This window comes from Phascolarctos cinereus, unplaced genomic scaffold (genome assembly GCF_003287225.1).
Source record: "Phascolarctos cinereus isolate Bilbo 61053 unplaced genomic scaffold, phaCin_HiC Scaffold_1;HRSCAF=81, whole genome shotgun sequence".
Lineage (NCBI taxonomy): Eukaryota > Metazoa > Chordata > Mammalia > Diprotodontia > Phascolarctidae > Phascolarctos > Phascolarctos cinereus.
Genome location: NW_027555514.1, coordinates 155,861,832 through 155,889,739, shown reverse-complemented (window position 1 = coordinate 155,889,739; position 27,908 = coordinate 155,861,832). Strand labels below are relative to the sequence as shown.

The following is a 27,908-nucleotide window of genomic DNA, read 5'->3' as shown; positions in this document are numbered from 1 at the left end:
TGTCAGGGCCACGTGCTTTCAAGTTCATGCCACATCCTGGGGGCCTAAGTCCCTTCCTCCATCCAGAGATTTCCTGTACAGCTCATCCTCCAGAATTCCAACACCAGCTGGGGCAGACAAAGCCAGATCAAGAGATGAGCTTTGTTTGGATAATACCTTTTGAATCTACCCTGTTTCAGCTACTCAGTTGAGCAAAAAGGCTCTTTTTCACTATGTAGTTCATAAACTAAAACCAGTTATAGAATGTGCATTCTCCAAAGTAGGAAGCATGGTCTTTCCATTATGAAAGGCATCATCATGCCTTTCTAAAAGAAGGCTTTCCATCCCCTTCCACATAATGATTCTATCAAAGGTTCACACTGTACATGTTTTCTAGCACCCATTACATTGTGTAAGCTACCACAAAGTGCTATAACATTTATACTGCTTTTATTGATTATTGCAAAATAAATTAGTATCAGTTCTTTATTCATGGTTTATTCTGCTATCCATTAACATCAGTAATAAACATTTATTAAGCAATAGGCACTGTGCTGTGTGCTGGTATAAATGAATGATTCCAAAAAAAAAATAGAACTCTGGAGTATTTGATGTTAACATGGACAACTGTTTTTTATCTAAAATATTGCACTTGGACAATAATGTCAAGAACAATTGATATAAAACATGGCTTTATTTTTAGGGAGATAGTTTAAAATTATGGCTCTGCCTAGCCATAAATACATCATAATCTTTCTGCAATAGAATAAAGTATGATTTTTCAAATAAAAGAGTTAACCCAAAACATCTTATTAATCATCAATATTATTAAGTCATATAGCTTGTCCAAAGTTTTATAGCTCCTCCAAAAAGTAAATTGAAGAGGCTCCCTCATCTCACAGACATTTTCTTCAGTGATAGAAAAACTTCATTGGCCTTGATAGGTATAAAATTGTCAAAATATACCAAGGAAACTTAAAGACTGAAGACTTCAACCTCAAATCCCAACTTACATTGAACTACAAAATAGTGGTAATACTTAAAAATATTTCATCTCTTCAAGGCAAAGCTGTTGTTGTTTGTACTTCATTCTGAAAGAGGACCGGTGACATCATGAGGATGATGTCTTGATTTGCACCAGAACTGGCTTTAAATGGAGCAGAGCTGTGCAAAGTCATCAGCCTCACTTTCTCCCTCAGAGTTAAGGGAGTCCAGTGGCAAGACATAGGTCCAAACCACTGTCCTCTATGCGTGGGTGACTTTAGCCTTTCTAAATTAAGGTCCTTCCTAAGTCTCAATATGTCTAAGGCAACCCATTCAATGACTAAGGGCTAGGTAAGAATTGAGACAAAAGAGGGCCTAATTTCCCATTACAAAAAGTAATCTGGGAGGGAAAGATTCTCAGAGTTTCTGGCCAGAAAACAATTACTATTTCCATTCATTCTAAGCCATTAAAACTTAAACAATGAGCCACAGAGGCTTGGGTTAGGGACAATTACTGAACATTCAATGAAAGCCAGAGTGATTTAGTTTTAATGGCATAGTCACATAGCTCATCTCAAATAAAGTGGGCTTTTTAAAAGCCTGTTTTTTCAGAGCTATGTTTCAAGAAATCATAAATCAAAACTGCACAGGACAAAAAGTAAGTTGTCTCAACTTTTTGGGAAAGGAATGAATAAAAAATAAACATCAACATTTTAAAAATCTAGCCAAGTCCCAAAATATATGAACAAAAACAGTATTTGTATGAACAGAGCACTCACATGTAAGGCTATGATGCCCCACGTGGAGAGGGGAACCACATGTGCCACCAAATGTCATGATGTTTAACCTTCTTCTGTGGATTATTGTAAATCCTTTGACTCAGTTCTGCATTTATGGTGATTAAGCCTTAATCTCTGAATGAGCATTGTCTCAGTCAAACTGAGACCTGCCAATATACTTACCTTGAAAATGCCAAGGTCCCCTACTGCATCATGGGACGTCCCCAGTTGTCCTGATCCATATCTGGCCACTGGACCCAGATGGCTATGGAGGAGAAAGTGAGGCTAGTGATTTTGCTACATTCTTCTCATCTCATTCTATTCAGTTCAGATAGAAATGGTCTGAGGTCCCCGAATGAGATGAGAAAAATGTAGTAATAATAAAGTGATGATGATGATGATGATGATAATGATTAATAATAATAACTGATGGGAAGTTTCTATCTTATCACTGGGCTTGGGAATCTTTTTGTATTAATCTTATAATTTAATTTTAAAGAGCCAGAAGAGTACATGTATAAACAACTGATACCTTAAGGCTTTTATATGAAACATTTCCTACTACCTAACCCACCATCTATTAATGAAACATGAGTAAACCCATAGGTAGACATATTCACTTACTTTCAGTAAAATAGCTATGTCTATTTGACTAAGTCAAAAAATAACAATAAATGCTATGAATTGCTAAATTTAAAATCATTACTTTTACCTCACTTGTACGTATATTGAAAAAATTGTTTCAGAATTGTATACTCAGATATTCCATAATTAGATGATCTATAATTTAAAATGACTACCTGTTTCAACTTCTGCTGGAAAAAAAAGGAAAAATTCCTTCAGTATTTGAAAATTTTACCTTTATTATGGCTAATATTTTAGCTAAGTCTAGAATTCTACCTAATACACTGTGCAACACATTAGTACATGTGGTTTTATTTAACATATATTTTACTTGAAAAGTGATCACTTGGAATAAAATTGCTATAAATGGGGTGGAAAAGAAAAATACCTAAAGTAAATAATAAATAGTACATGCCAAGCAAAATTCCAATATAAATCCATAAAGAACATTTTGAAAAATACCTTTATTATCCTAACTTGAATACTTGGATGTTGTTCTTACTTCTTATACTTCAGTGATGACTATTGTTGATGCTATGATTATCTTGAAAGTCAGTGTGTCATAGTAGATAGAGAGTTGAAACCAAAACTAAAAAGACCTGAACTGAGCTCCTATGCCAAATGCTTATTCTCTGAAACTGGGCAAGTCACCAAATATCTCAGTGCCTCAAGAATCTCTTTGTGACTAAAAGTTGCAGAAAAATTTCTGACTTCACTGGTATAGGGAGTTTTCTCACCTGAGAGTTCTCTATGCCAGTGAAATCACAGGTCCAGTACCAATCTTGATTATTACCATTGGTATTTTAGTTCTTTATTTCCTCTGCCAACCCAAGTTAAGACCTTATCCCTTCAGCATTTTCTAGTATCTGTACTCTGAAAAAAAAAAGGCTCTGATAACCAACCTTCTTGTAATGAACCTTTAGAAGGTTGCTAGACTGAACCTAAATGAATGAATGAATGACTGAATGAATGAATGGCAATACTGATAAAAAAAATGAGTACTTTGTTGGAGCTGTCCTCAAAACCTGTCTGTCTTGTTAAATACTGCTAGAACTTTCAAAGCAGTCAGATAGTCTTTGGCTTCATCCAGTCAGTTTTGGGACTCTGCCTTATGACTGAGCTGTCTTAATTGGTAGGTAAATATGAATTAAAACTCAATTCAATCCTTTATATCTAGTCACATTCAAACATCACTTTCCATCTGGCACAGCTATCCTCCAAAGACACTAGGGCTTAGTCAGACTGGGAATTATGCCTTGCGTCCTGGTGCCTTGGTTATCTCTTCCTCCTTTCTTTGTACCTCTTACTTTTCCAAGAGGCAGTCAGGTAGAGTATTGGATAGCACTCTGGACTGAGAGTCAGGAAGTTTCCTTTAACAAAGATTGTACACAGCATTCACAGAACATCCCTGTCTACTGCTGGTGGAGAGTATAGGCTAGCTTAGCTCTTGGCCACTTTGGCAATTACCAAGACCATGGCTGCTTTTGTGACTCAGTGCTGAGAGGTGCTTTGGGGATGTTAAGTTACTGAATCCTATTTAACTCCTTCTATCAATGCACACGTATAAGAGTTTTGGGATTCATATTCTACACTGAGTGTCCAAAGTGCTGGGCATGGAGTCCAGAAGACCTGAGATTGAATTCCGACTCACGTGGTTACTAGTTTTGTGATGTCGTGCAAGTCACCTCTCTTAGCCTGTCTCCTTATCTATAAAACGGGTATAATAATAGCACTTTATTAGATTGCTTTGAGGATCAAATGAGATCATATATATGTAAATATAAAGTTCTTTTCAAAACTTAAAGCACCACATAAATATTAGTTATTACAACTGCTATTCTTGCTTGAGAAATAATAATAAAATTAATATTGTCATTGCAACTATAAAGGACACGATGATCTCATTTCCTATGGCTCTTTCCCTGAGAACTTCTTGTCCTATTAGAGCCCTTTTCCTAGGCCATAGGAGCCAGAATTAATGACTTGGAGTCCCTTGTCTCATACCCCCAAAGGTAGAGAGAGGGGAAATTCTTAAATAGTGAGATCTGTTCTAGGCACCCCATGTTGAATCCTGAAATATAAGTGGTTATTCAGGAGTACAGAACTATAATCTGAGCACATTATTGATTAAATTTCCTTTTGTGGGCTGGCTTAGTACCTAATTACCATTATTTCTCTTGCAAATGAGTTCTGAGCTCCAAATAATTCACACAAATTAATTTTTAGAACATAGACTCTTTATAAATGGGGATGATCTATATATGATTTTCAGCATTCATCCTTCACTAAAACTTCCATTGTAGGCATATCTACCAATTCAGAAAGTATATTCTAGGAAAAAATAATCAGTAATTTGGAGGGCCCAGCTCATTCAATTTGGCTATTTTTTGTCTAGAGATTTTTTTTTTTTTACTATTATCACTTTAAAAGCTTGAAAGAAGAACCATTTCTCAGGACTTCTATATTCACGATACATGTAGTAGTGATATACCTTTTCATTCAATTAACTCACCTCATTTATTAATACCAGATTTTCAGTTTACCTCAATGTGTATAATAGGTCTTTAGGGAATGATAGACCCTTGTATCTATTAGGGAAACTCACCCAGTGCTGTCATTTACCAGTTAGATCGCTAAGGTGAAGGAATTGGCCCAAAGTTTCAAAGAAGTTGGATATAAATCAAATTACATTGAATTTATATAAAAATTGCTTCCATTTATTTAGTGTATTGTTTGCAATACATTATCTCACTTGACCCTTAGAATAACCTTAAGAGGTTGGTAGTTACAGTTTTATTAGCCCCATTTTACAGAGCAAGAAACTGAATCTCAGTGGGATGCCTTTATTTGCCTAAGGTGGCATAGATAATAAGTGACAGAATTGGACCTTTAGATATTAAATTAAATAGTCTCATCACAAGATTAAAGATTTTTTTGTATATAATGGTGTTGTTTAACAATAATAATAACTAACATTTGCATAGTGTTTACAATGTACCAGGCACTGCACAAAGTGCTTTTCAAATACTATCAAACTTGAACTTCACAAGAGCCCCCAGAGGTAGGTGTTATTATTCCCATTTTACAGATGAGAAATCTGAGGCAAATATAGGTTAATTGCCTTGCCCAAGGTCACATAGATAGTAAGTGTCTGAGACAGGATATGATCTCAAGTCTTCTTGACACCAAGCCCAGAGCTCTCTCCACTGTGCTATCTAGTTTGTAATTTAATGAAACTCTTTTCATGGCAGCCAGGTGGCGCAATGTATAGAGCACTGGCCGTGGAGTCAGGAGGACTTGAGTTCAAATGTGATCTCAGAAACATAGTACTTCCTAGTTGTGTGACTCTGGACAAGTCACTTAACCCTATTTGCCTCATTAAGAAAAAAAAAGAAAGAAAGGAGAAACCTTTTTTCATACACATGCACACACACACACATGCATGCACACATACACATACATATATACATATACACATATATACACATATACATACATGTGTGTATATGTATGTATGCATATAATTTATGTGTGTATATATACATATGTGTATGTATGTATATAATTTATATGTATATATATATATACATATGTAATGTTTCAAATAAATTGTATTGACCTTTTTTTTTCATCACTTATATTTCTCACCATATCCTTCTTCTTTCTCCCTATACCTGTTGAATGGATAAAGTAACAGGAAAAAGTAGCCATAATTTGTCAGGTTTTGTATTTTGGATTTTGTGTGTGTTTTCTTAGGCCCATAATAGAGATAAATGAAACTGTATTTACTAAAAAAAAAAAAAAAACTAACCTCTTTTTACTAATCTGGAAAAGTATACCTTCTTTCCTGCTTTATCTTAAATGCCTGATATTTTACCTTTTGATACTGTTTTTAAATGGTTAGATCAATGCTACTTAGGAATTGACTTGTCTTCTTATACTGTTAAAATTAGACCTCTAAACTAAATGAAATTCCAGATCAGCAAAGAATCAAGATTCTCTGGATATCATGGGGTTTCAGATGTATCTTTTTTTTTCCAAAATGAATTCAGGATAATGAGTGGGAATTATAACCTTGGATGGTACATGGAAAGAAGAATCAATTAAAATGGCAAGTAGGAAGAAATTACAAAACTATTTCAGAGAATAGAGACTAAACATAGTATGATGTACCATACTATGTATGTTATGGTATGGCATAGTATGGTACAGTAGAGTAGAGTACAGCATGAGATACAAATTTTTAAAATGAAATATCCTACTCTCAAGAAGCATACATTCTATAGTGTGGTTCAGGATCACAGGATCACAGGCATAGGTAGAAGGGACTTGAGTCATCTCATGCAATCCCCTCATTATACAGAAGACGAAAGTGAGGTAGCACCAGAGACAGCACTTGAACCCAATCACTTTGGCTCTTGAGCCAGTGTTCTTTCAAAAAAATATATAATAATTAACATTTTTTCAAGTAATAATTGATTTTCACTCTATCTGCCCTCCAGTAACTATTAAAAAAGAAATAAACAGAAAAAATTTGTAAAGCATAATTACATAGTCAAACAAAACAAATCCCCTCTTTTGATATGCTAAAAATTAAAAAAAAAAAGTCTCATTCAGCAACTAGAGCTCATCACTTTGCTGTCAGTAGGTGGGTAGTGCATTTTGCCATCAGTCCCCTGGCATCATGTTTGGTCACTGCATCAATCAGAGTTCTTAAGTCTTTCAGGGTTAGTTTTTGCTATAAAGTTATTATCTTACAAATTATTCTCCTTGTTCTCATTTCTCTTTGTATCTTGTATGAACTGATTTGTGAACAGATTTCTTTGAAACTGTTCTCTTTGTCTTTTCTTCGTGCCATAATAGTATCATGTTACATTCATATATTATAATTTGTTCAACCCTTCCCCAAGCCATGAGCATCTACATTAATTCCAGTTCTTTCCCTCTACAAAACAAGCAGTATAATTATTTTTATACATATAGGACCTTTTCCTTTTTCTTTGATCAGTGTGGAGCACCGGCCTAGTAATACTATTCCTGGGTCATAGGGTTTGCAAAATTCAGTATTTTTTGAGCATTGTTCCAAACAGCTTCCCAGAATGGTAACATCAATTTGTGGCTCCAATGTCATATCAATGTTCCTGTACCCTCTTCAACACTTGTCATTGTTCTTTTTTTTTAATCAACTTTGCCAGTCTGATGCATGTGAACTGTAACCTCAGAGTTGTTTTAACTTGCATTTCTTTAATTATTAGAGATTAGCATAATTTTCCCAGGTGGTTATCGATAGCTTTCACGTCTTTCTTAGAAAACTGCCTGTTTATGTCCTTTGATCATTTATCATTTGGAGAACAAGAACTAGTTCTCTTTACACCATGCCATGGTAATAATTACAACAATAAGAATCATGATGCTGATAGCTAACACTTTAAGTCTGCAAAGTGCTTTACATTACTTATCTCATAAAGTCAGTCCTGGGAGTTAGGTATTATTATAATTATTATTATTTTTAAAAGAGAAAACAATGGCTAAGATAGGCTTAGTCACTTGCCCAGGGTCACAAGGCTCATTTGGGCTCATTTGCTTTTTTTAAACTGTACTGTATGATATGTAATAGATAACTGAATGAAGGGAAGATGGAGATTCATGGAACCAAAGAATAATAGACCATTAGAGCTGCAAGGGATCTTAGAGGTTATTTAGGCCGATTATCTCATTTTTTAAAGGAGGAAACAGCCAAAGAGAGGTAGTGGCTTATTAACACAGCTACATAGAAACGATGACTAAGACCAAGAGACTTGCATATACAATCCAGTTTTCTTTCTTTCTCCTATACTAATGCAATTTAACTGGTGTTTATTAAGCTCATATACAGGGCACTGTGCAAATCAAAGGGGGAAAGAAAAATAATTAAGCTTCCAATATACTGGAGGATATGCTACCTGAGCAGATGAGTAAAAGTAAAAAATAATAGGAAATAACACTGATAAGTAGGAGGTTCTGAAGAAGCTTTTGTGGTCTATGAGGTAGTACCTGAGCAGAGCTTTGAAGGAATTGGATTCAAAGAGGTAGAGTTGAGCAAGGAAATCATTCTAGGCATGGGAGACTGCCTATACAAAGACATCAGTGAGTTGGAAGATGGACTCCTGAGTCTGAGGAAGAGCAAGTAAACCAGTTTGGCCTACAGTATATAATAGAAAGTAAGGAGAAACACACCTGGAAAAAAATGAAAAGAAACCATGATCATGAAGGGCTTTACATGCTAAGTTAAGGGGTTTATATTTTATCATAGAGTTATAATTGGGGGCTTCTGGCACATATCCAGACCACATGATATGGTGTCTTTCCACATGAAAAGCATGGGAGCCTGGTTCTGGGGGAATCCTGGTAGCATGTGAGGGAAGTACAAGTGTGTGTGCATGTTCTGTAACTTGCTAATTGGCCTTCCACTAGATTAGGGGGAGCCCTATTTTTTTCTCCCCCAGATGTATAACCACTGTAGGCATCTTTCCAAAATCTTTTCTTTCCTCAGTGGCCCCTCCTTAAAAAGAACCTCAAACCACTTGTGACTTCTCTTAAAGTTGGAAGCTAGAAAACAAACACAAAACAAAACGAAACAAAAAACAACTCTCCTTTCCCAATAACTCATCCATTATGACAGTTTTGCTGGCAAGGATTGGCTAAATAATAATTCTCTCCATGAATGAAGAGAGTCTTATGCTAATACCCAAGCTTGAGCCCTGGGTTACATTTCAAAGATCTTCCACAAGTCAATGCGTTGTCCATATAAATTATGTGTATATCTACATAGGTTTGTTTAAATGAAAGTTGAAGAAAGATATGAATAGAGATCACTGAAATCTTCCCCACTCCTCTCCAAAGGACATTTGATTCCTACCTGGAGAGGAGCAGGCAATTAGGGTCACAAGGCCATTTCACTCTACTCCTCAGAAGGAGGATAAGGAACTAGAATTACATTTGTCTCCCTAAATAGTGCTAGTATGGGGGAAATGATTGTAGGTTCAAATCACTCTCCTGTTCACTATCCCATGAGAAAGCAATGCCCCAAGTTATAACTGAAGGCTTGAATCTCTTCCTCCCAAAACTTAGTTACACAAAATCCATCACTAATAATCAAATAGCAAAAAAACTCATTTATCCAAGCTCATAGCAAACAAAAATCAGAAATGATATGAAGATTAAATATGCTAGGCAATACAAAATGTGAATGAACTCTTCTTTTGGGAGTAAGATGTCTCAGCTCAACTGACATGCAGTCTTACCCAAAGGGAAATTCCCCAAAGTCTCTGTTGTGGCAAATTGGAAATACACAACATGTCTAGGCACTGGTTCCTCTACATTTTGGCATCTTTCCAAAGTCTTCCTCTCCCTCTAGGGGCCTCTCCCTGAAGAGAGCACAGAGCCATGTGTGTCTTTTTTAGAAGTCAGAAGCCAGAAGACAAACTCAGTCAAGGAGTTTTGAATAATCATTCTTTCTCCCAATGGAGAGAGTCTTATGAAAATGTCCAGGCTTGAAACTAAGGTTACATATGCAATAGGAAAGTGTGGTGGTATAGTTGATAGAGAGCTGGTCTTGGCATCAGACAGAACTGAGGTCAAGTCAAGTGTCAAAAATTGTGAATGGCAGAACAGGTGCCAATCTGTGTTGGTAGACAGTGTTTAGTCACTGGAAATTCTCAATTCATATGAAACCACAATTCTGATCTAAAAATAAAATAAAGGATCATTGCTGATTTTTGTACAGAAAAATCTGATTAATATCTTAGGAATATTCCTTAGGCAAATTAGGGGATGGACTGGCAGGAGCAGAAATAAAGTAGTGAGACAAATTAGTTGGCTATTATAATAGTCCAGGCCAGAAGTGATGAATGCCTCAAACAGAATCAAAGAAAATAAGGATAAAGAGAAGGTCAACAGATTAGACAATTATGAGACCTTGGAAAGCAGTTTCAATCCAGTAGTGGGGAGAGCAACCAATTTTAGGAGTTTTAAAAGACATTGGTTTATGAGAACTTGGAAGCAATAAGTATCCAGCGGTGAGGAACCTTCAGCCTCCAGGCCACATGTGGCCCTCTAGGTCCTCCGGTGCTGCCCTTTGATTGAATCCAAACATCACAGAACAAATCTTTTTATAGACTATTCTTTTTTTATGTATTCCTACAGTGAAGGGAAAGGTAAGAGAAATGGCAACAGTTAGGACATAGGGATCAAATTTACTTATTCAGCAAAATTTTATTAAGAACAAAAGACTATGGAAAATACTAACATGAACTTTAAGATAATTTAAAAGTAAAGTGTCTTGAAAATTTTAGAGGGACATATTTCAACTCAATATATTGAAAAAAAATAACACTTAGAGCTATGTAACCATAGAATTAAGGCAGCTAGAATTAAGGCAACATTCTATCAGTTAATAGAATCCACCCTCAGACACTTACTAGCTGTGTGACCCTGAGCAAGTCACTTAACCTCTGTTTACCTAATTCCACCAGAGAAGGCAATGGCAAACCATTCCCATATCTTTGCCAAGGAAACTCCCTGGACAGTATGGTCCATGAGGTCACAGATTCAGATTCAATAACAACAAACATGGAATTGGTTGTCTTTTGAGATAATTAGGTATTTTATGAGAATATTAGTGATCAATAAATAGGTATGTATTTAAGTAATGGCTGAGTAGCACTTCTAGGGATACTGAGGAAGGAACTAATGTTTCAGGCAAAAGTTGGACTAGAATCCCTCTAAAGTCATTTCTAATCTTGAGATATTATAGTTTTCTGAATCTAAAAATTAGATCTTACTTCAGTCACTAGCTCTGTTGGCTTGCAAAAATGATAGTCATTTCATTTTTTTCTGAGAATTGGTCTTCTTTTTTCCAACATAAGAAGACTATATAATATCTATGAACCTTTCAAGATCAAGAAATTCTGCATTTAACTTAACTCCTGAGTTAACAACTATACTTTGAGGAAAAAGTATTTGCTTGATTAGCAAATATTTCACACTCTTTTCATCTAAATTTTAAGTCTTTCCCAAATGGAACTTTGCTATACTTGGAGTCAGAAAGAACTGCATTTGAATCTTGCCTTAGACTCTTACTAACTGTAGAACTCTGGTTAAGCCATTTAATCTCCGTGGGCCTCACTTTTGTCTATGAGTGAAGCGAGATGAATAGACTTAATAAACTCTAAGGTCCTTTTCCAGGTCTATTTATATGATCCTGTGACCCCAAGATATTCATGTGCAAGGTAATGAAATTGAACATTTGAATGAGTTATTAATCACCCTTTCTAAATAGAGGGATGGAGAAGTAAAAGAAAGTAACAAATATTTGCAGTCTTCCTTTAAAAAAAATAAAGATACATTTTCTTTTACAAATGGAAAATAACCATAAACAATGGTCATGAAAAATAGTGAGGGGATAAATACAGTAAGAATATCATGTATTTATTTTCCTCATATTTGTGGCAATCTATGGTTTAAGTTTGTCCAAAAGAGACCTCACTCTTTAAGAAAGAAATTCCATCTAATGAATTTATTTGGAAGGCATTTTGATGGCATCTTCCACAATATGTGGGACATCTTGGAAGATCTTTCCCTAAATTATGGGACACTGGTTTGGTTGTGGTTAAGCAGCTGTTTATAACACTGAACAAAGCAGAAGGCTTGGAGCAATGGTTTCCTCCCTCTATAGACCTGTTTCGTTTCAGTTATACCACTAAGGAATGGCTTAGCATAACTCATGGTCGTGGGTAGTTTAATAGGGTAAAGTTGATCATTTGTGAACTTGAAAAAAAAAGCCACAAGAGGGCACCTTTTTTTCTTGATTTCATCACCTTTATACAAATAATGAATGCTTGCATTGATTAGCTATGATTAGATATCTCTTCCCCTACTATTTTATAGGGGGCAAGTAGTAGATAGAGTGCTGGGCCTGAAATCCACAAGACTCATTTTCCTGAATTCAAATCTGGCCTTACTTGCTTCGTGACCCTGGGCAAGTCATTTAATCCTGTTTGACTCACTTTCTTCATCTGTAAGATGTGCTGGGAAACAAAATGGCAAACAACTTCGGTATCTTTGCCAAGAAAACCTCAAATAGGGTCACAAAGAGTCAAACATAACTGAAACAATGACTATTTTATATGAAGAATAAAATCTTCGAAACTATATTTCTTTGAGATATCTAACATAATGGAAAGAATTCTGGACCTGGAATTATGAGACTGACATTCTGATCCACAGTAAAATAGGTGACCTTGAGTTAATTCACTTTACGTTACGAACCATAGGTTCTTCATCTGTAAAATAAGAATACTTACATTACCTGCTTGACAAGATTGTTGTGAGAAGAGTGATTTTTAAGCCCTAAAGTGGTGTAGAAATACGAGTTATTACTGAGCAAGACTGAGGTTGGCATATCAGCATTAATGAAGAACAGCTTTAAAAAGAGTTTTGCTTTTTGTGCTGAAAAGAGAAATTGTTATTTTTTCCTCTTTTGTATGGTTTTGTGACAGTTCAGATATATTTGTCTCAACAATATAAAAGTTAGTAGTTTCATATATATATATATAATACCTATGTCTAAATGTATATGCACATATACGTAACATACAGCATACAACATATAGTTCCTTGAGGTTTTTTACAACAACCCCAGGAGGTGGGTGCTATTATTCTTGTTTACATTTTAGAGATTCAGAAATTGAGCCATTCACAGTTTACAAGACATGTCCCAGGTCACACAGAAAAAATATGAAAAGCAGAAGTGTCTGAGGCTGTGAGTTGCACTAAGGTCTTCATTCTAGGTCCTAGGCCACTGAATCACCTAGTTACCATACATAATTAGATAATTTAAAAAATTTCTTTCACCTTTAAATTGTCCTAAGCAACAGTACTATGGACTCTTCTATCTTGCAGAACTGGTACAATCGTTTAGGAAGTGCTCAAGGCTCTGTGAGACTCTTTTTCCTTCCTGAGGAATTGAGGTTCAGGCCAATAGGGTTGGGATTTTTCTTTATTTTTGTTTTTGACATGATATTCCTGTTGAATTTAATTATTTACCACACCCCATTCCAGCTAAGAAAATATAATCTTTATTTTCTGTCCTTTAAGTTTGAAACGTATTAGATTTTCTTAAAAGCAAAATAAAACAAAGCAAAGCAAATTCTCTGTTTAATGAATAGTGCGCTAGTCTTAAAGACAGGAGACCAGGGGCTCTGGTTTCTGCTTTGTGACTGTCCTAGGTATGTGTCTGTCCTTTGGAATGTTACATCCTCTCTCATCATCATTTGCCTAATCTATAAAATAAGGAGGGGAGTACAGATGATCCTGAAGGTCTCTTTTGGCTCTAAAACTGTAGGACAATTTTATGAGTTTGAAGTTCAAAGAAAGCAAAGATAGATCTGTGATCCATTCTTGTTTACTAGCCACAAACCATTTTCTGTCTGATGATGAGAAACAGAGATGCTTTTTGCTTCTACAATATCTATGTATGCAAAATCTCTTAAGGGAAGGAAAAGGATAATATTTAGGCTGTAGTTTGTTTTTTTTTTTCATTTGAAATTGTTGTAGCAATGTGCTAAACAGGATTTTTGCCAAGGGAAAAAAAGAGAACTGAAGTTTGTCAAGGCAAGTAGATAGATTAGGAGGGAGGCTTTGAGTCTTGCCGTATACTTAATGTGAATTTGAACAATGTTCTAACAACCACATGCTAGAGTTTTCCCATCTGGGAATAGTATCTATGTGCTCTTTTGTAGCTGTAGGTAAAACAAGCACAAAGCTATTAAGAAGTACTTGAGAATAAGTGAAGCTTTAGTCACTTCAAGGCAGAAACATATTAGGTAAGTCCAGGTACAGCTATTACATGAGCAAACAGTAAGTTTGCCTGTATCTGCCTGCCTTGTCTCATTTTGTGCATTAAAAATACTTAAATTTCAGAGTCTCTTTCTCCAATTTCCTTTTTTATTCTCCTAAAAGCTTTTTTTGCTTCCCATCTTTTTTTTTGGGGGGGGGAAGGGCAGAACATTAGAAAGATGCAAACAGACCTTATGTGTTTGTTTTAAAACTCTCCTCTAAGAAATAACATTCAATAGCATGTGAAATTGAGAGATTTAAATTTGTCTTTCTCTTCAAATTTTCTGGATAAATCATGGTACAAGTAGGATATGCAGCAGTGTGATTTGGAGGGTGCTGAACATGTCTCCTTCCCTCCATACCTTCCCCACACTTGCTGGCTTATGAAATTATATAATTAGAGATTGATCTGTAAAACAATGAATTTTGGCTAGATGGTTTCTCAGGTCCCTTTTCTCTCTAAAATTTTATCTTTCTAGTTTCTAGAATGAAAGGGGAAAAGGATTGATTGGGGGTCATTTGTAGGTTTTTGAGGGGAGAATGATGGAGATATTCCTGGCATTCACATTCTGTATAAAATGAGTGTTTTCACAGGTCCTCTGTAGCTAAGGAGTTTTGCCCTAGTTCGTGGTATGCATGTGGAGAAAACGCACACCACCTGACTTGAAGGGTAAAGGGTAGGGAGCAGAAAGTCCCACCAGTTAATTTCTGTATCCCTTTCAGTCACCTCCATGAAGGCAGGATTTTATTCACAAGCTGGCAGAGTGTTCTGTTCTTCTACTACCCCAATCCTGAAATCCCCAGCTAAGTAGAGGAGCCAGTTACACCTGTCCCCAAGTCAGGTTCTATTTTCGAAGAGATAAGGACAAAGTTTACAGGGACAGAAGTTTTGTCCCCATTTATTTGCCTGCTGCCTCGTGTGTACCCAGGGTGTGTGCGATTCTTCCATAGAAACCTGTTCATTTGCTCATTTGAGGGTAAAAGTCAGATTAAGGGGGAGGGAGGGCATGTTGTAATATTTCCTAAAAGGCTTTTACCACTTCCTCTTTCCATCCCTTACCTTTTAGCTCAAATTCCCAAATCTGATTGCTTCTTATTACTAGATTTTGTCTCTTTCACATTCCCTTAAAAGTCTAGAAGTGAGCAGAGTTCATCTTGGTGCTTTCAACACCAAATGTTGGTTTCGCTTGTCCAAGAAGAGCAGGTTTAGGGATGCAAGTTTAAAGCTTGGGATAGTATAGATTATTAGCCATCCTCCTCCCCGCCCCTACCCCCCCCCCAATATTAGCATTGCAGTTCTAACACTTACATTCAAAGGAAAATTAACATATCCACCCTAAATCATACAGGTTAGAGAGTCTCATAGGATCAGAGGGCAGGTTTAAGACCCAGTGTGCACCGAATAAATGTTCAAGCAAAGCTTTCAGATGTCCTTAAATCCATGAAACTGACAGTTCACGCACAGGGAGGGATGATGAGTCTTCACCTCTGGTAGAGAATGAGTACATGGGTGTTGAAGCATGGTGTGTAAGATTTGGGGGAGGAGATAAGGAGGAGAAAAAGGTAATCCCCAGCGGTTTCAACACCCACTCCCACTTCACCTCCCCGCCTTCATCCAAAAGAATGAGTCTCTCCCAGGGCAGCTGCTGCGGCCACACCACAAACATAAAAGCCGCCCTCCGGTATTGAGCGTGCCTCTCCTCACCAGGAGCCCAGAGCTAAAGCTCCAGCTGTTGCCACGCTCCGGGCTAGTCCCGCCACGGTGTTTAAGGGAGCAGCAGCGCCCTCTGCTTTCTGATCCCGCCTCTGCTGCAGCAGCAGCCGCCCTCCACAGCAGTCAGGGCCGCTGCTTCAGCAGCCGCCGCGGCTCAGCCCGAGCTGCTCGCTCCGAGGTGGAGCGAGGCCATCCCACCGGCTTCCAATTTCAGCCTCACCGCTCCTTAGACACAGTTTATCGCCCCTCACTTTCGGCAAATACGTCAGGAAAAGAAAAAAAAAGGAGGAAAAAGAAGAAGAGAGAGGAAGATCAAAGCCAGGTAAAGAAAGCGCATCTCGGGTCACCTGCAGGTGGGCTGGCGCACAGTTCTTAGCAACTTGAGCTCCACGGCTTGTTAAGCGGGAGGGCAGGGCAAGAAAGTGAGGCGCAGCAAGGTCCTGAGCTAGGGCGCAGAGCCGAAACCCGCACAGCCCTGAGAGTGGCGGAGACAAGGGTGCGGACTCCGTAGGGACCCCCGGCAAACGCGTCCGCGAGCGGTGGGTGAGGGACCTTTGCCCGCAGGGAGCGAGGGGGTGCCCGAGTATGGGAGGGACTGGGGAGGTCCGCGGAGATGGAGCTCATCTATCATCACTGAGAAAAGTTTCTGGTCACCGAGAATGTTTTCGTCTGAAACTGTGCTCTCAATGCCAAGTTACAGTAAACCTGTTCTCTGATTAACGTATGAGCTGCAGGTTTCAAGACCAGTAAAGTATTAGTAGATGAAAGACATCGAGAAGAGGTTTTTACTCCTCAGTAGATTTCGTACTCTTCTTTTACGAAAATGTGTAAGGGTCATTGTTAAATTGTGTGTTTGGGGGGAGGAGGGAAGGTAGGGTAAAAGTGAGTGTTTGTAAAGTCTGTATCTTTAAGGTGAATTGCAACGGTCAGATTGTTAATGATATCTCCTAGTCTTAGAATGACAGTAGAAATGGAGAGTTAGACATCTGCCACATGCCTGCTGCCAGAGGAATGGAAATAATGGCGAAACTCCCTGGAGACAGGAAGAATCTCTCTCTCTCTCTCTCTCTCTCTCTCTCTCTCTCTCTCTCTCTCTCTCTCTCTCTTCTCTCTCTCTCTCTTGTCTCTCTCTCTCTCTCTCTCTCTCTCTCTCTCTCTCTCTCTCTCTCTCTCTCTTCTCTCTCTCTCTCTCTCTCTCCTGTCTCTCTCTCTCTCTCCTCCCAGTCTCCAGCAGTTAGCGTGATTTGCATGTGGCAGGAACGCAGATGAGTTTCATGCTGGAGCTGAACCATAAATTTAGTCCCTGGGCAGTCTGTAAGCCGCTTCCTCCCTACACTCCACAAGTTGACACATAAATTCACTCACTTAGTCTGGGCTTATGCAGTTTATCTGCCCTGGCTGACTTTCCTTAGCTAATGAGCTGGGTTGCCCCGTGTTCCTTTCCCCAAAGTGATTTTTTTTTTCTGTCACTAGCCAACGTGTTTCCCTAGAAATGGACTTGACAGAAAGGAGGAAGGGAGAAGGTGTCTGAAGCCATAGAGACCTTTTCTCCTCAATTGCCAGCTAACTAGGGGTTTTCACCAATGGGATAGATGTTAGATATTCCAGGACCTTAACCCAATACGTAGATTTTTCTTGCAGGTCCCCAGTGTTTGTAGATCACCAAGCCCGATTTTAAGGCAAATGTTAGAGGAGATAGTTGTCTATTAAGTCACTCCTGAGCAAAAAAGAGGAAATAAGCAAGCAGGTTTCTTTTAAAGAAGTCTCCAACCAATGAGTCGGAGCAATGCGTTTTCACATTCCAAAGCTACGACTACTGAATTCTCTCCCCTGCCCTCAGTTCCCCAACTTTGAAAATATTGTGTTATGTGTCCTCCGATAAAAAGGCTTTCTACTCCAGTAAAATAAATAAACAAAAATCTATAGTATTCCTAGAAAATGACCCTGATGTTTGGGAAAAGGAAGGAGAGCCACTTCTTCCTTGTAGAGAGAATCCTGCTTGTTGCTATGTACCCATAGCAACTGAAAAGTTTATGACAGCAGAGCTCAATACCCTCAAAAACAACTACAAAGGTGTGGGTGAGTGTGAGGACAATTTTTTTGGTAAAACAAATAGGGAGGGGGAAAGGATTGCTTCCCAATTCATACTATAGGAACCTACCCTTTTCCCATTTCATAGGCATTCAAGTCAGAGAACTAGATGAGTAAGAGGGATCAGAGTTGGAAATAAGCAGGAGGGAACTAGAGGAAGCATGGTGTAGATTTACAGGGTCTGGAGTCAAGGAAATCTGAATTCAAATGCTGAAGATCTATAACCTTTCCCAGGTCACTTAAAACTCCCTGAATCGTGAGGCAGCTAAGTGGTGAAGTAGATAGAGCATGGGCCCTGGAGTTAGGAGGACCCGAATTCAAATGTTTCCTGACACCCTTAGTAGCTGTGTGACCTGGGCAAGTAACTTAACCCTTATTGCCTCAAAAAAATTAAAAAAAGAAAGAAAAACAATAAGTCCCTGAAGCTTTGTTCTGTTATTCTATAAAATGAGAATAATAAAAGCTAGTGTTTATATAGCTCCTTTGGTCAGGTGAGGCAGAGGACTTATTATCCTCATTTTATGGATGAGGAAACTGAGCCTAAGAGAGATTAAGTTAGTTCACCAGTAGTAAGTGTCTGAGGTAGAACCTGAACTCGGGTCTTATTGACTCCAAGTAGAAAATATTCTCTATGACACCAGCTAGCTGCAGGTATTACCTATCTCTGAGCGTTGGTGTGAATCTCAAATTAAATAGTGTACATAACGTGTTTTGCAAATCTTAAGGCACTATTTCACAGATATAAATGTCAGTTTTTATTATTTATCTCTTACCTACAGTCTTGAAGGTGAACCCAAAACATTGGTATTAGAGCAAATGTATATAATAACAGGCTTTGTCTATATTTACTGGAGTGAAAAGGGATGGGGAGGTGGAGTAAAAATGATCCATGGAAGGGAAAGCTACTTAATTCCACAGCTAACATTTCTATATGAATTTGCTAGTGTATGAAATGGGAAATTGACAATCAGTCCTACTTTAGTCTTAATAGATAATCTGCAGCCCAAGACTATTAAACCTTTACTTATGCCGAGCAGGTATATTTCAGTTGGGCACTTTGGGAAGACTAGGTCTGTGACCTATGTCCTAGGGGTTATGAGTTCAAATACAAAGAATGCTCCTTTTGAGGTCAGCCTTTGGGTAGATAATTTGAGAATGTAACTCCTAGGACCCTGGTGCACTGTGTGGGGGGACTGATCATTCTCTGAGGATCAAAGAGAAATATAGTCAAATGAAGACTAGAGGAATGTTTGAGTAATGTAGATGGTATACTATTAATGCCTTGTACTCATAACCCACACATTTTATTAGATTTTAAAGAACTAATTTAGTGACGGGAAATAGGAATAAAACTGGAGATCCAGAGACCTGCATTCTCCTCAACCTGCTGTGTGATCAAGTCACTTCATATCTCTGGGTTTCAGTTTTTTCATCTTTCACATGAAGGGGTTGGGATAGATAAGTATTATGGTCCCTTTTAAAGTCTTAGTAAATTTGGATGAAGATAGTTTAAAAAATATATATTTTTAACTGATAATATTGCAAGTCAATAGCTATAAGTATTTTGAAGAAAAAAATTGGGATTGATGGAACTCTCTTCCAATTAGTGCCTTCTTGACCTCAGTACCCAGAGAAATGACTCTGTGGGTTAACTGTACTAATACTCTAGTAAATAACCACTTGCCCCCTCATCTGAGGAGAACAATGTGATTTATGATGACAGAGCAACAAAGGATATGACCCCCTTTATTTTCTAGTCTGCACCCATCTGGAAGGAGAAAGGCTTGTAAAAGAGAATGCCTAGAACTGGTGATTTTTATTTTTATTATTAGCATTCTACATTGATTCCTAAGAAAATCCATATGATTAGCATGCCCAGAAACTAGGGTAGTAATTGCTTTGAATTCTTTCTGCATCTAACCAACTTTTTTTTTCCTGTAAATCAGTTGACCTCTTATATCCTGTCCAGGTAAATCCTAGTCTGCTAGGCTTGTTTTATATCTGATAAAACTAGGATATTTACTTTTATGACCATTTTTCATTGATTTTTATTGTCATTACTGGTTTTATCTTTGTTCAGAGGAGGCGATGTGACCTCATTTGTTGCAAAGCTAGGGAGTGGACAAATCAGCTCTTTATTTAACAGGCTCGAAGAAGAAGCTATGGGTTTGACTCAAAGGCACTTACTGTAGCTGAATTAAGATGTTGTTTGGAGCTGGAGCTAAATGAGGACCGGAAGTACCATAGTGCTTGCTTTTATACATGCAAAGCCTGTATGCCCTCATTAAATAGGAGTAAGAACTTTTAAAAGTTTTATCTTATTGCTGTAGAAGATTATAACTACCTGTTTTCTTGAACTGGCCATTATTACTGAGTTCTTTAATAACTGCTTACTTTTTATATTGTCACTAAGTAGTTACTGATATTTATTATACATCTTGAATATAAACTCCACAGCTTCAAGATGAGAAAAAGTTCTTCATTTTCCAGGGAGGCAACAGTTCGCTAGTACATACTCTGATTTAATGTTCTCTCTGTATACTCAACCTTTTTTTTTTATAACTTGCTTAGCTAAAGGGGAAAAATGTGACATAAAATCATGGTGTGCAGCCTTTGTGTGATTTAGTTTTCCTAACATATTGCTTAGGAAGCATCTCTGTGTGTATGCACATTTGTGATTATAATACAACAGCAGTAATAACTGTTATGCTTCCCCTAAATATTGGGCCTGGAGTCAAGAAAACTCATGTTCTGGAGTTCAAATGTGGCCTCAGAAACTTATAGCTGTGTGACCCTGGACAAATCACTTAACTCTTTTTGCCTCAGTTTCCTCATCTGTTCTTATGAACTGGAGAAGTAAATGAGAAACCAATGCAGTATCTTTGACAAGAAAACCCTAAATGGAGTCATGAGGAGTAGTAAATGACTAAAGAAAGAAAAAAGATCATTCTTTTTTATAGAATTTCCTTGGAGACAGATTCTTGACTTCTTTGTATCCTTTGTATCCTTTCTGTGCAAGTTTTCTACATTATAGCCACACAACCACTCTTGATGATTCCCTGTCATTATAAAAGGTAAAACAGGCAGTTTTGCTGATAAAATTTGAACCTAACAATAACCTTTTCATTACTTGGTAAAATTCAGAATAAAATATACATTTTAACAGAAAATGCCTAGAAAAAAAAACTGTACTCAAGCACATTGTCTCCTGTTTCACAAGGTACTGATTTAGTGTGATAACTGAGGCAAGAGGCCAGGATGTCTTTGATTTTAAGGCTTAATTTTATTAGACACAACACAACAGAGGTAGTTAAGAAATATTAAACATCATTTATTCAGCTCTATGTGTAACATATTGTATGTGGTGTTGCAATACATTGAGATCTTGAGGGAGGAGAGGGACTACAGATTACAAATGTGACTAAATTATTAAGTAACAGTCTCCACAATTAAGAAATGAAGGGGTTGGACCTTTTCTAACGTCCCTTCAAGCCTTGAATCTATGGTTTTGTAATCCTATTAGTGTATTAAAAAAGAAAACAAAGATTAAAACATACTGCTGAAACTTGAAGAGAGGAATTATAATTCTGAAGGGTCCTATGAGGATTCCATTTGATACACATTCAAACATGAAAGACCTACTATGTGCAATGAAAACCATTATACTTGGAAGCTAGTTTGGGGGTCAGATTTGGAACCAGGGAAGGTATAGGTTTGTAGGCATTTCATCATACCTTTTTATCAAGGCAGAATATAAGCAATTAACACTTGTTGATTTTCCCTCAAGACCAAAGAATGGAATAGACTCATTTTCACAATTGCTGCCATTTTATTCAGGAAAACAGTGACCAGCAGCTTTATTTTTCTGGCTTCTAATTCTACTGTTGCTTGCTGTTCTTTCTAATTATGATGTTGTAGTCACAGTCAGAAATGTGCTAAGTCTAGGAAATACTGTTTTTCCTCTCCTAGCAGGAGACTTGGCTTTTTTGATAGTTTTTAAAAATTCTTACCAACTTGGGAGCACATATCTTTAAAGCTCTAAGAAATAAAGCACCTATGTAAATAATTACCTGTTTCACTAGTGTGGCCTAATTACTCCTTTTTTAAAGTTTTATTGATGTGTTTGGTTTTTACATCACAAATATTTACAGATTACTCCCACTTCGTGAGAGGTTTCTCGCAATAAAGTAAAACAATTCAGTAAAACTAATAATACAATGACCTCATCTGAAAGTGCCTGCAACATTTCACATCTGTAGTAAACCCCCTGCCACCAACTCTCTATTTGTTTTAAATTAACAGAAATCTACTTTCTTTCCCTCTGGCTCCACCCCTCACCACATTCAAAAGAAAAGAAAGCAAAGCAAATTTATTTTAACCAATATGCATAATCAAGGAAGACAAATTCTCTCAGTAACTATATACAAATATATGTGTTTGTGTCTCATTACTTAATTGTTATAGATCTGTTTCAGAGGTAGTAAACCTGCTCTTTCCCTTTCTAATACATTTGGATTGTTTTTTTTCCCCCACCTTGTAAGGATTTTAAATATTTTATTGGTTTAAGTGTTGATCATGTTGTAAACCCTTAGTGAATTTTAATTGGATGATCCCTCTAGCTTCCAGTATTTTGTCATTCAGTTGTTTCAGTAATATCCAACTCTTAGTGACCCCATTTGGGGTTTCCTTGGCAAAGATACTGGAGTCATTTGCCATTTCCTTTTCCAGCTCATTTTACAGATGAGAAAACTGAGGCAAACAGGGTTAAGTGATTTGCCCAGGGTCACCCAGATATTAAGTGTCTGAATCTAGATTTGAACTCAAAATGTCTCTCTGACTCCAGGTCCACCACTATTCACTGTGCCACGTAACTGTCCTCTAAATAATGAGCATTGGTTTATAAAATCTGTACCTTCAGATCTATACAAGTGTGATAACAATAACATACCCTAGAAATCAGTTGTTTCTATCTGATGTGTGAGTACAATTAGCATTAAATAAATGCAGTTAAATTATTTTACAACTTTTAGATATTAATAATTTTAAAACCTATTTAACAAAATGTTAAGTATTTCCCAATTACATGTTAAAAAAACTTTTTAATATTTTTTATTTGAGTTTCAAGTTTGCTCTCTCCTTCCTGCCCCTACCCTGTCCTTGAGAAGGCAAGCGATTTGACAGCTATTAATAACTTTAAGGAACTTTTTAATGCTGACAGGGGATCATAGAATTTGAAGTGGGAAGAAATTATAAAAATCATCATGTGGAATCCTCTCATTTTACATAGGAAGAAACTAAGGCTTCCAAAGGTTAAGTAACCAGTGACTTGTGGCTGGTAAATGAAAGAACTGGAATTTGAACCAAGGTCTATGGACTCCAAATCCATTGCTTTTTCTACTATATTACCCAATCAAATGACATTTTTAGTTTTTTCACCTCCATGCTAATAAAATTTAACACTTGTAGAGCAGCAGTCTAGTTTTTAACTACTAATCTTTTCCCCAAAAATCCTTAGATTGTTTGAGTAATCCTTAGCAAGGTTTGGTGAGCTTGCTGACCTGTAATATTATCCATGTGTATAAGCCCATAAAGTGAGTAACAGAGAATTAAGTGAACTAGGGTCAGTAGACTTCAGTGTGAAATTGGGCTCAGGGGAGGATAATGAAAACTACATTGGAAAATACAGTCTGGTATTAAGAAATGAAATGACAGAGGCCAATTGATAGCTGCTCAGAAGTGTCATGATTATACCTGGGGAATGTTTTCTTCACGAAAGTCTAAACACATTGGATTGTTGAATAACAAGCAACGTTAAAAACATAAGGGCATCTGTATTGGTAGTCAAGAAAAGGTTGGCTATAGGATTTTTTAGAATTAGCTGCCGGTGTACAATCAGCTTATCTTTCGGTTAGAGAGATGGTAAGTATCTAATTGGAGGAAAGGCGAAAGATAAGAAGATACTACAGAGAATCATGATAGCTTCGATTGAAACCAATTAAACTAAGAAAAATTGAAAATGGGCAATGATGGATGATCTTTGAGAACTTTAAAAATAACGTAATTGAAGTGATATTCTGCCCTCTGCCTCCATACATGTTTGGCTAGTTTTTCCTTAAAATGTATTGAGATTATCTTCAAGACTTGATTTATTCAAGACACTAGAGGCTTAGGCTGTTGACATCACTTCCTGGTTGCCTGAGTACAAAGCTGACGCCAACAGCTCCCAAAACTCTCTGATACAATAATGAACAAAATGATAGGCATCCCAGGCAAGGAAATATTGTGTCGTTTAACCAACTAGAGGCATCCTCCAGGCCTATCTCTGATGACTCTCTTCTTGCTGTGGCTACCTTAATATCTTTTTTTGTTAATTATTGAATGACTTATAGTTGTCTCATTTTCTCCCCAGTATAACATCTAATCTATCAAGGGACTGGCCTCGGTTAGGCCTACTAATTACAAATGCAAAGCAGTTACCGGAAAAAGGAGACCAAGAGAGTAAATAGCTTTTACCAGAAAAAATGACTTAATCTTATGGTCTAGAAGAATAACATAGCATCCTAATACAAGTTAATTTGAAAATCATTACAAGGGAAAATAACAGAAGAGTGGTATCAGTACTGCCTTATGAAAAACAATTGAGATGAATTTGTACATGAAATCAGAAAGCAGACAACAGAGACTTTAAATGAAACAGTTGTACTACTCTGTGTATGTCTGCTTCAGTTTCCTCATGTGCAAAATTAAGAGAGTGGACTATATGACATCTGAGGTCCTTTCTAGATCTAAATCTGTGATTCTATCACATTCTGATCTAATTTTAATGTCAACAGTAGTAGAATCTTGATATTTGGATTCAACTCCCTTAGGTGTTATGTGAAAAAGTGGCTCTTAGGAAAATGAAATGAATGAACGGACACATACTAGAGGTAATTGAATATTAATGGCACCAACAAGGGATGATTCCCTCAAAATTGATATGACCATAATTAAAATACTTCTAGGAAAAAATGAGAATTGAGAAGACATTATCAACTATCAACCTGTATTCTTCATTTCTCATCTCTATTTTTACAAGAATTGCCTATGCATTGATTGAGGGTGTCTTTGATTTAAAAACAAAACAGCAACAATAATACATTCCTTTTCAGACATTCTTCTCCATCAGACAATATCATTATGATCATGACTTAGAGGTATAGAGGATTGATTGATTGATTTTACAAAATCATTTTAATTCATAGAACAAAATAGAGTCTTGAAGATTCTGTTTGCATGACATGCCTCTCATGCTTGAATTGAAATTGTATAGGAATCTATGACATGTCATTCAGTGAGTCAACAGGAAGGTGCCAAGCACTTACTTTATGCCATGTGTTATATTAAATGCTGAGGATATAAAGAAAGGCAAAACACAGGTGTGACTATAGAAATCACTTTTTAAAAGATCTACATACCAATATTGTCAGGTATACCATTTAAATTAATTTTTATACATCCTTGTTATATAATCTCATCATTACAGGATTCAGTATTATTTGTTTAAAAAAAAAGAAAGAAAAGAAAAGTAAAAAGAAGGACAGCTAGGTGGTACAGTGGATAGAGCACTAGCCTGGGAGTCAGGAGGACCTGAGTTCAAACCTTGCCTCAGACCAGACACCTGACACTAGCTGTGTGACCCTGAGCAAGTCACTTAAACCCAACGGAGAGAGAAAGAGAAGAGAGAGAGAGAGAGAGAGAGAGAGAGAGAGAGAGAGAGAGAGAGAGAGAGAGAGATTGCATTGTTCATCTTCCTATTCCTTTACTCCTGAAATGAAATTTGATTTTTTTTAAACCTTTTAGGTGTCTTCTATGAATATTGAAGGTTTTAGACTTCTGATTTTGTTCAATATTATTCAAAACTGGCAGATTTTTCTGCGTCCGCAGAACTGAGTGAAACTCCCTGGTCCACATAGAGAATAAAAATTAAGACCCTGTCTCCTTAAACAAACTCTTAAATCATTTGAATTAACTAGCCATATTTAAAAACCGTAGCAGGTTTATATGACAAAAGGTTTATAATAAGAGAGAAAAAATTACAAATTCCACATGCATTATACCCACACACCCACACACACCCACACCCACCCACACACACACACACACACACACACATATTCTTACACACACATATGTGTGTGGTAATATGTGTGTGGGGGGGTGTGTGTGAATTGTAATATCTCTCCTACTCAGGCTGGACTATTTTTTTTTCACTAAAAGGTGATGAAATTTGAGACTTGATTATTCCAGAGGACTAAGGCTTGAGCTGTTGACATAGCTTCCTTGTTATACTAAAAAGAAAACAAACTAAAATTAGCATACAAGGAGTCACTGTCTCCTTGGTCTGGGTACTGGTTTATAACCAAAAAGCTATTATTGCAAATGGGGAGGCAGGCAAGGTATGCCCAACTGCATCAATGCCCTATGCTTGTGGAATATCATTTCCATACTATCAAAAAAGTATTTTTTTAAAGATAGTGTATAAGGTTCTCATTTTGGTTCCATCCTGAACCTGAACCACAATACTGGCCTGCCCTAGAATACTAGTGAATGATTCTTCTAAGGTGTTTTGAAACCAAGGTTTTCATTGAGTAACTTGATTATAGCTCCTGAAATACTGATTTTGAGACTGTATTATTTTGTTAAAATTCCTTATTTTACAAGTTATGTGATAAGCCCTGAAGAAGAGAAGGAAGGGAACAAGAATTTATTAAAATCTACTATTTGCCAGCCTCTGTGCTAAGTGCTATTATTTCATTTGATCCTCATAACAACCTTGTAAGTTTGGTGCTATTATTATCCCCATGTTGTGGTTGAAAAAACTGAGGCAGACAAAGGTTCAGTGACTTGTCTGGGTCACACAGCTAATGTCGGAGGCCAAATTTGAACTCAGGTCTTCCTGTCTCCGAGCTCAGTACCTCATCCATTTCCCCATCTTCAGTTGTAGACAAAAGCCAGCCTTAGAGTCAAGAAGACCTGTGTTCAAGTTCTGCCCTTGACACACACTGATTGTGTGACCCTGGACAAGTCGCTTAATCTCCAAGTACCCCAGATAATTCTCTATGTCTCAAGTTGTAAAACTGGTGCCTGTCTTCATTGGTAGACAGATTTGTCTCAGTGCAAGTTCCCTTTCTCTATGGATAAAATCACATATCCAGGTTAGTATGCATGACAAATTAAGAAGTTTGGGATAATCAGGTTGTTTCTACTTAGATAGCTCAGAGTTAGCTTATACCTACCATTTTCAAGATTTTTTGTAGTGTTCTTTATAGGATCATGGGATTATAGATTTAGAGCTAAGAGGGAGCCCTTTAGAGCTATGAGAGAACACTTGAGTCCAATACTCTTATTTTTCAGATAAGAAAACAGACCAAAAGAGATTTTTAAGTGGCATGCCTAGGATCACACAAGTAGTAATTGGTTGAGTTGGGATTTGAACTTTATCATTGGGAATAGCTAAGTATTTAAGGTATATTCATCTGTTCTCTTTTAAAAAAATTGTCAGTAACTTAAAGTCTATATTAAATTGTTCTAAGGAAGACAAAAAAAAAAGAAATGACTGTCTATGGAAAATGTTTGCTGGTCAGTTTTGTCTAGAATCATGAGTTTACTAACCTGTCAAACTTCATTTTAAACCTGGAGAATTCCCATTCATTATTTTAAATACAAGATCAATAGGAGATAGCATACAGATTTCCTAGCAATTTGGAATTTTTGTTTATTTTTTTTTACCAAATCACAGTTGCTGAGTGTATCAAATTCAAATAGAAATGGAGCCACTAAACCATATATAAAGATCTCTGTAGGCTGCCTGTTGACTT

The 27,908-nt window shown here is 37.0% G+C and overlaps 1 protein-coding gene across 3 annotated transcripts in view; it reads left to right on the top strand.

Annotated features, from left to right (window-relative positions):
* Nucleotides 1–15,857: 15,857 nt before the first annotated feature.
* SEMA3D (semaphorin 3D) overlaps nt 15,858–27,908 on the top strand; it is a 255,585-nt gene continuing 243,534 nt past the window's right edge. For 2 of the 3 annotated variants that reach the window (XM_020999739.2, XM_020999736.2), the window contains exon 1: nt 15,858–16,279. The gene's annotated coding sequence lies outside the window, so the exon portion shown is untranslated. Of the gene's footprint in view, nt 16,280–16,386; nt 16,497–27,908 lie in introns of those variants that run through there. The other variant, XM_020999738.2, reaches the window with a different exon arrangement.